Consider the following 6,704-nt stretch of genomic DNA (forward strand, 5'->3'; position numbering starts at 1 on the left):
TTGTCGTGTTGCTCCATCAGCGTTGCTCATGCTCGCTCAAAGTTATCACACGTGATACTTATGTTCACTAAAAGTTGAGCCGGCTCATCCGTCAAGCTTGATTTCAGGTAATGTAGCTTTTGAACTGGTGGAAGTGTCATCCTTCACCATGGACCAAAACATATCTCGGAAGGCCGGGCATGAAGTAAAATCACCGGAAAATGTATTTAATTCAAATTGTGGAACATCTTCTTCACTTGTGTTAAAGGAGCAATATTAGTAGCGGAGGACATAACCTTGGAAGAGGAAGAAGCAGCAAGTGAGTCCAACTCGTCCTGCAAATAAACCTTTGTGACAATATATTTTTCCTCTGCTTTATTAACCCTGGCGGACCGAAGGAACCGAATGGACCCTCTACAAAGTACCCGTAAGGACCCCATTCGGTTCCCTTTTAAAAAACCAAAAAACAGCAAAATCAACTTTTAAATTATTGAAATTCGGATTCTAAGTTAAAATGTGCATTAAAAACTCACGAAATAATCACAATACTTTTTCTTGCAGTGTTAAAAACTTTAAAAAATAAAATACCTGCCATTTACATGGGATGCAGGCCCCTTCAAGTGCATCTTCTTTTAGTAGCAGTTAATAAGCGTTCCCTCGGTAACTTTAATAATTTTGTCTGTATGCTAGCGCCACGCAGTGGAAACGTCAGACAACAAGGCCGCGATGCAAGTTAGAGAGAAGTTTCATTTAAACTTGCACAACATACTACTTGAGCTATTATGGATGCGCTTGAAGTCACCTTCAGCAGAAGTTAATGACATTTTTTTACAGTCTTAACGCTAGAAAAAAAGTATTGCGATTAGTCCGTGAGTTTCTAATAGAAAATTTAACGTAGAATCGGAATTTCAACAGTTTAAAAGTTGACCTTGCTGTTTTTTTTGAGTTTTTAAAAAAGAAACCTAATGGGGACCCAATGGGGTCTTTGCGGGTACTTTGCAGAGGCTCCATTCGGTTTTTAAACGAAGATAAATTAAAAAATAAAATAAAATTTAGCTAAATTCCAAATTAAATCAAATTTAGTTGAATTTAAAACTTAAATTAAATTTAGATAAATTCAACATTTAAATGAAATTTAGGTGAATTTAAGAATTAAATAAAGTTCAGTTAAATTAAATTAATTTTTCGTCTGGTTTCTTTTCAAAGAGAAATTTTGTAGATACTAAGTAAATAAGTTTTAAAACAATTCTATTGGTAGTTTAAGATTTACTGCAGTGCAATTTTTAAAATTATTTTGTAAAACTAAATTTAAAGATTGAATACATTTTATATAATTTCATAAAGTGAATACATTTTAGTTAAATTCAAAATTTAAGTAAAATTTAGTTGAATTTAAGTAAATTTCAGTTAAAATTGTAGATGTTGAATGATGTTAAATGGTGTTAACTTTAAGTACAATCCAGATAAATAAAAATGAAACTGTCGTTAAATTTTATATTTGATTGAATTGAATACAGATATATGTGGGTTGTTTCTTGGCTTCAACAATGGAGAGCATTCAAATAAGCTGGAGAAATTGAAAAAAAATTCCCTTATTTTTATAATAATTATTTAAATTTAAAAAAATCTCAGGAAAGTAATTAAGACTCATAGTTATAAAGTTTCTGGTTTGAAACTTTTCAGAAGTCGACAATGTCAAAATATAAAAGGAAGCGTTTAAACTTCAGCATAATTATTTTACATGGAAATACTTTGTTATTCCACAATTTTATTTCAAGTTAGAATTATGTTAGCAATTAAATAATTATTCCATTAAAAATTATTCAGTTTCAAAAATTGGATTATAACTTCAAAGCCTTTGAAATTAAAAGGTTTTAAATGAGAGAAATTTGAAATGAAAACAATTAAAATTACAATGTAATTATTTTCTTTTAGAAGCGTAAAAATAAAATAATTATTAAAAGAAACTAGTTTATAAATTTAAAATTCAAAATCTCAGTATTTGTAAAATTTAGAATATTCTTAGATTATAACCTGTCAATTCCATTTATTTAATTTTAAACGTTTTAAATGAAATCACATATGATTCGGCAATACATTTTTTGTAGCTTTAGGATATAAATAATTTAAAGCTGCAATAAGCAGAGTATTCGATGTCAAGCCTTCGAAATCGAAAACTTTTTATAATGAGAGGAATTTTAAATTGAAAGGTTTTAATATATTTTCAATTTAAAATACTCAAATTGAGTAATTTTATAAACAGAAATCTCAAGAATTATATTATATGAAATTTTTTTCATAGAGTTGATAAATTAAAAATGCAAGCAATAATATTTGTTAAATTTTGAATATGCCTCAAGTACAACCTGCTAAATTCAAATTATTTAATTTTGACAGTTTTGAATGGAAATTGAAATGCAGAATGATGAATGTTTGTATTTGGGATTATCATATTTTGGAGGCTGTGAAAAATACAATAGAGTGGAATTAAACTTCGGTTTTCAATAAAGATCTTTGAAAAGGAGTATACAATTATCGAAAAAATAAGTCTAACAAAAAAGTGCCAGATTATGCAAGAAATAAACATTGTTAATATCTTTTTCAAATAAAAAAACGGGTTTTTTGCATGATTGTCGTTCTTTTTCTTGAAAAACCCTTTTTTGTTAATGAGGTAATTAATTTATAATGCATAAGCCTTTAAAATTGTATACAAGAAACTAAAAGTTAATGAAATATTTAAATTATTAGAAAATAAATTTAGTTACGAACAAATTTAAAAATGCAAGTTTTTTATTAAAGGAAATAATTTGAAATCATTATTTTAGAAAAATAAAAAATTTTGAATGGAATTAAATATGTAAACAGTTAAACAAGTAAAATGCAAACAAAAGCTTAATCGACCAGCTAGAAAATATAGTTTTCTGTACATGATCGGTGAAGAAAATTTTCAAGTTTCAAACTGTTTTTCTCAATAAGTATAAGTTAAAGAAATAAAGAAAATTATTAAATGAACCTAAATAAAAAATTAAGGAAACTTACATGCTTATATGCCTCGTTGTTCATACATTTCTTGCCACACAGGTTCAATTGCCCGAACATTCCTATCATTTAGGATAGCTGTGAATATCTTATAAAGTGTGTTCAGACAAGTGATTAGCCTGTAATTCTTCGGGTCAGCTAAGTTGCCTATTTTCAGCAGGAGTATTGTGCGCCCTTCCACCAACCACTCCGGAATCGGCTCTTCCGACTTTAAATATGAGGTGAAAATACGGGCCAAATGCTGATGGGTGGAAGAAAACTTCTTCCACCAGAAAGTTTTGATACAATCTGGTTCCGGCGCGGAATAGGTCTTCATCCCTCTTAATACTTTTTCCACCTCTTCGGTATTGATGGGTGGGCATTCTTTATCAGGCATTATGAAGGCATCACATAGATCCTTGAAGCTATTTATACTTTCTGAGTCTCCGTCCAGTCTAAGCTGCACTTCGTAGACTTCTCTCCAAAATACTTTGACCTCCTCTGGTTTGGGTGGGTGTTCGACAGTAACTGGAGGGTCTTGGAAGAGTCGAGATGGGTCAGAGAGAAACTGTTGATTTTCTCTGACCCACCTATCCCTCTGCTCTAGACTTCTCTTGGAGTCAGATAGTATCCGTATTCTCTCAACAATATTCTGCCTGATGGTCAGCAGCTTTGACTTGTTAAGTGTGTGATAACGGGTCCGCAGTTCGCGCACGAACTTTCGAACCTTGGCGGTAAAATTCCTGCCAGATGTAATGTAGTCAATCACACACTGAATGCGGGACGCGTACTGTCTTGCCCAGCCTATCTTTATGGCAAGTTGATGCATTCGTCTTTTGGTCTTATGATCAACCGTTGGTTTTGTTTTACGGTTCGCATCGGCCAAAGCTCTCGCTGCATTATACACACAATAATTGATAGTCCAGAGGTCGAATTCTTCGGAAAAATGTCCACGAAACTCGTCATCCATTTCAGCTAGATCTTTAGGCTTGAGAGAAAACTTGGTTTTATAGATTGTTTACATAAAACTTGGTTATATATATATATATATATATATATATATTACAAATAAAACAAAATAAAAACGGCATCTAATTCTTTTAAAAAGTGTAGATTATGAAAGTACATAATACTTCTGTGAATTTATAGCATTTGGTTTATATTAGTTTTCATGATTGCGGTTTAGAAAATGTAATTAGGTCAGATATTAAAACAACAAAAAAACGAAAATTATGGCAATTTTTATGTCATGTTTTAGTATTAAATGCAGGGAGCAGGGAAAATGACATTTTGTAAGATTGAGTTACTCCTCATTTCAATTTGAAAAAATTGTTCATATCTATAACATGGCCTTAGCTAAAATGTAGAAGAAAGCCGTAATTTCCTTTGAGTTTCGAAAATGCTTCTTAAACTTTACAGCTGTTAAGAAACTCATATACCACTAAATTCACAAATATTAAAAAAATGCAACATTTCAGAAGACATTTGTCTAGGTCTATACGGAAATTTAGGGAAAAAAATTTTTTATAAGTTTTTATAAGGAAATTACTGTTCAGAACTTTTATCTCCTTAACCAAAAAAAAAAAAAAACAGTAAGCACATATTCAACCACAATTTTGGTTGATTCAACCCGACAGTTTTTTTAGTTTATTTAAATTTAAATAAAACTTAACTGTATCTTCAGATTCGCTTTTTTGCTAATTTCCAAAAAATTATAATTTAAATAAGAAATAAACTTTTAAATTCAAATTTGTTATTACTATTTATACTAACCTCTTTGGTACCTTTTCTACTCAATCAAAATTATTTTTTCATTCACTTATAAAGTAAAATTAGATTATTACCATTTTGGATTTCAAATGCACTATGATTTGGCGCGACCGAATATATGGTTGCCTGTCGCGCCTCTACAAGTATGTGGCCGAACTAAAAGCAATATATATATGCAAGACCACAAATTGCCTGCCACGCTAACTACCGGTATGTGGTGCAACCAATCTCATGTCGTATCTAGGACCTAATACCTTTGATATTACTTAAATTAATTTGTTACATTGCATCTCTCTGTGAGCACTATCTCGATATCTAAGAATAATTCATCTTTGCGAATCAGTACGTAGATAATAGTTTGCATATTTCAATGACAACAATTATTACTAAATTCGACTTCTGTTGAGTAAAATAATTAATAATAATTTACTTAATTTTTTACATTGCATTTCTTCGAGGGCATTATTTCGATAACTAAGAATAATGAATCTTTGCGAATTCCTAAAAAAAGGTCATCGGCAAAAAGGAAAAACTGTTTCTAAGGAGTATAACGTGAACGTATTAGATGTGTGTAAAACTGTAAAGCCCCCTTCCCTCAAGACTGTCATAGCAACTTTCGAAAATTTTTGAAAAATTGAAAATTCAAATTTTAATAAACCAAAAAAATAATAAAAATATAAAACTGTCTCTTTCGTGGTCTAACTACGTGAATTACGAAAAAAGATTAATTAAAAAAATGGTGCATCCAAAAAAAGAATACAAATTGGTTAACCACGCTTTAATCGGATGCGTAGGTTATGTTTTATTCGTGAAAAATAACATACTCCAAACTCTCGCTTTCAGTCACATGTCGCGGGTTGCCCCCAAATGGCCTTGGACTGATTTCGGGGGAACAGAAACGTAAACAGTGAGGGACGCCTAACTCGTTTCCAATTGGAATATATAAATCTATATATATATATATATATTAGGGTGGCCCAAAAAATCACATTTGAGAAATTTTAATGGGCTTGTTGGCCAAATCGTTCTAGTAGGCAAATAAATGTATGCCTTTTTTTTATTTTCGAAAAAAAATATTTTTAGAACTCGCTCTGGCCATTTTTATGTCTTATGGAGTTTAACATGTAAAATCTTTCCAATTTTTATTTCTTCGATTTTGGACAGGAAATTATAAGCCAATTTATTTGATATTTAATATAATTGTTCACTTATCAATGAACATTACATTTATCGCCAGTTTATATCTCAGAAATATTATGCAAAAGTTTTAAGCATATCAAAAATAGCCTAAAATGGCAGTTTTTGGAGGCTCATTGTGACCCTCAGATATACTTGTGTAACTTGACTTTTTGAAGAGAAATTCTTTATATTATTGAGAATAGATTTCTAAAAAGAAATGATTAAAAGCATAATTTAAATTGAGTGAAGCGTAAGAAAATCGGATGAAAAATGACGCATTTAAGTTGGACACCGGCTGAAGGGACAGCAGGTGGACGGCTGCAAAAAAAGTTGACCCTCGGTTGGTCCGCTCATTGTACACCGTATTTGCTGTCATCCCAAGCTGCGGTGATTGACAATGAGGTAAATAGTCGAGTAATAATAAGTTAATAAATCTATAGCTGCACTCTGGGTTAAACCTGTAGCTGGTGTAAGGATTTCTTTACTTCAAATCAGAAAACTTTGAAGTCTCAGAGCGAGTTCTAAAAATATTTTGTTTTGAAAATAAAAAAATAGGCATACATTTATTTGCCTGCGAGAACGATTTGGCCAACAAGCCCGTTAAAATTTCTCAAATGTGATTTTTTGGGCCACCCTAATATATATATATATTTATTTCTTCGGTAGTATAGTGGTCAGTATCCCCGCCTGTCACGCGGGAGACCGGGGTTCGATTCCCCGCCGGAGAGCCATTCGGTTCGGTTTTGATTCCTCTAGAA

The 6,704-nt window shown here is 31.3% G+C and overlaps 1 non-coding gene across 1 annotated transcript; it reads left to right on the forward strand.

The window, feature by feature from the left end:
- The first annotated feature begins 6,602 nt into the window (after window positions 1-6,602).
- Window positions 6,603-6,674, forward strand: Trnad-guc. Its single transcript has one exon. It is a non-coding gene; the product is annotated as a tRNA-Asp (tRNA).
- The last annotated feature ends 30 nt before the right edge of the window (window positions 6,675-6,704 follow it).

This window comes from Belonocnema kinseyi, chromosome 2 (assembly GCF_010883055.1).
Source record: "Belonocnema kinseyi isolate 2016_QV_RU_SX_M_011 chromosome 2, B_treatae_v1, whole genome shotgun sequence".
NCBI classification, from domain to species: domain Eukaryota; kingdom Metazoa; phylum Arthropoda; class Insecta; order Hymenoptera; family Cynipidae; genus Belonocnema; species Belonocnema kinseyi.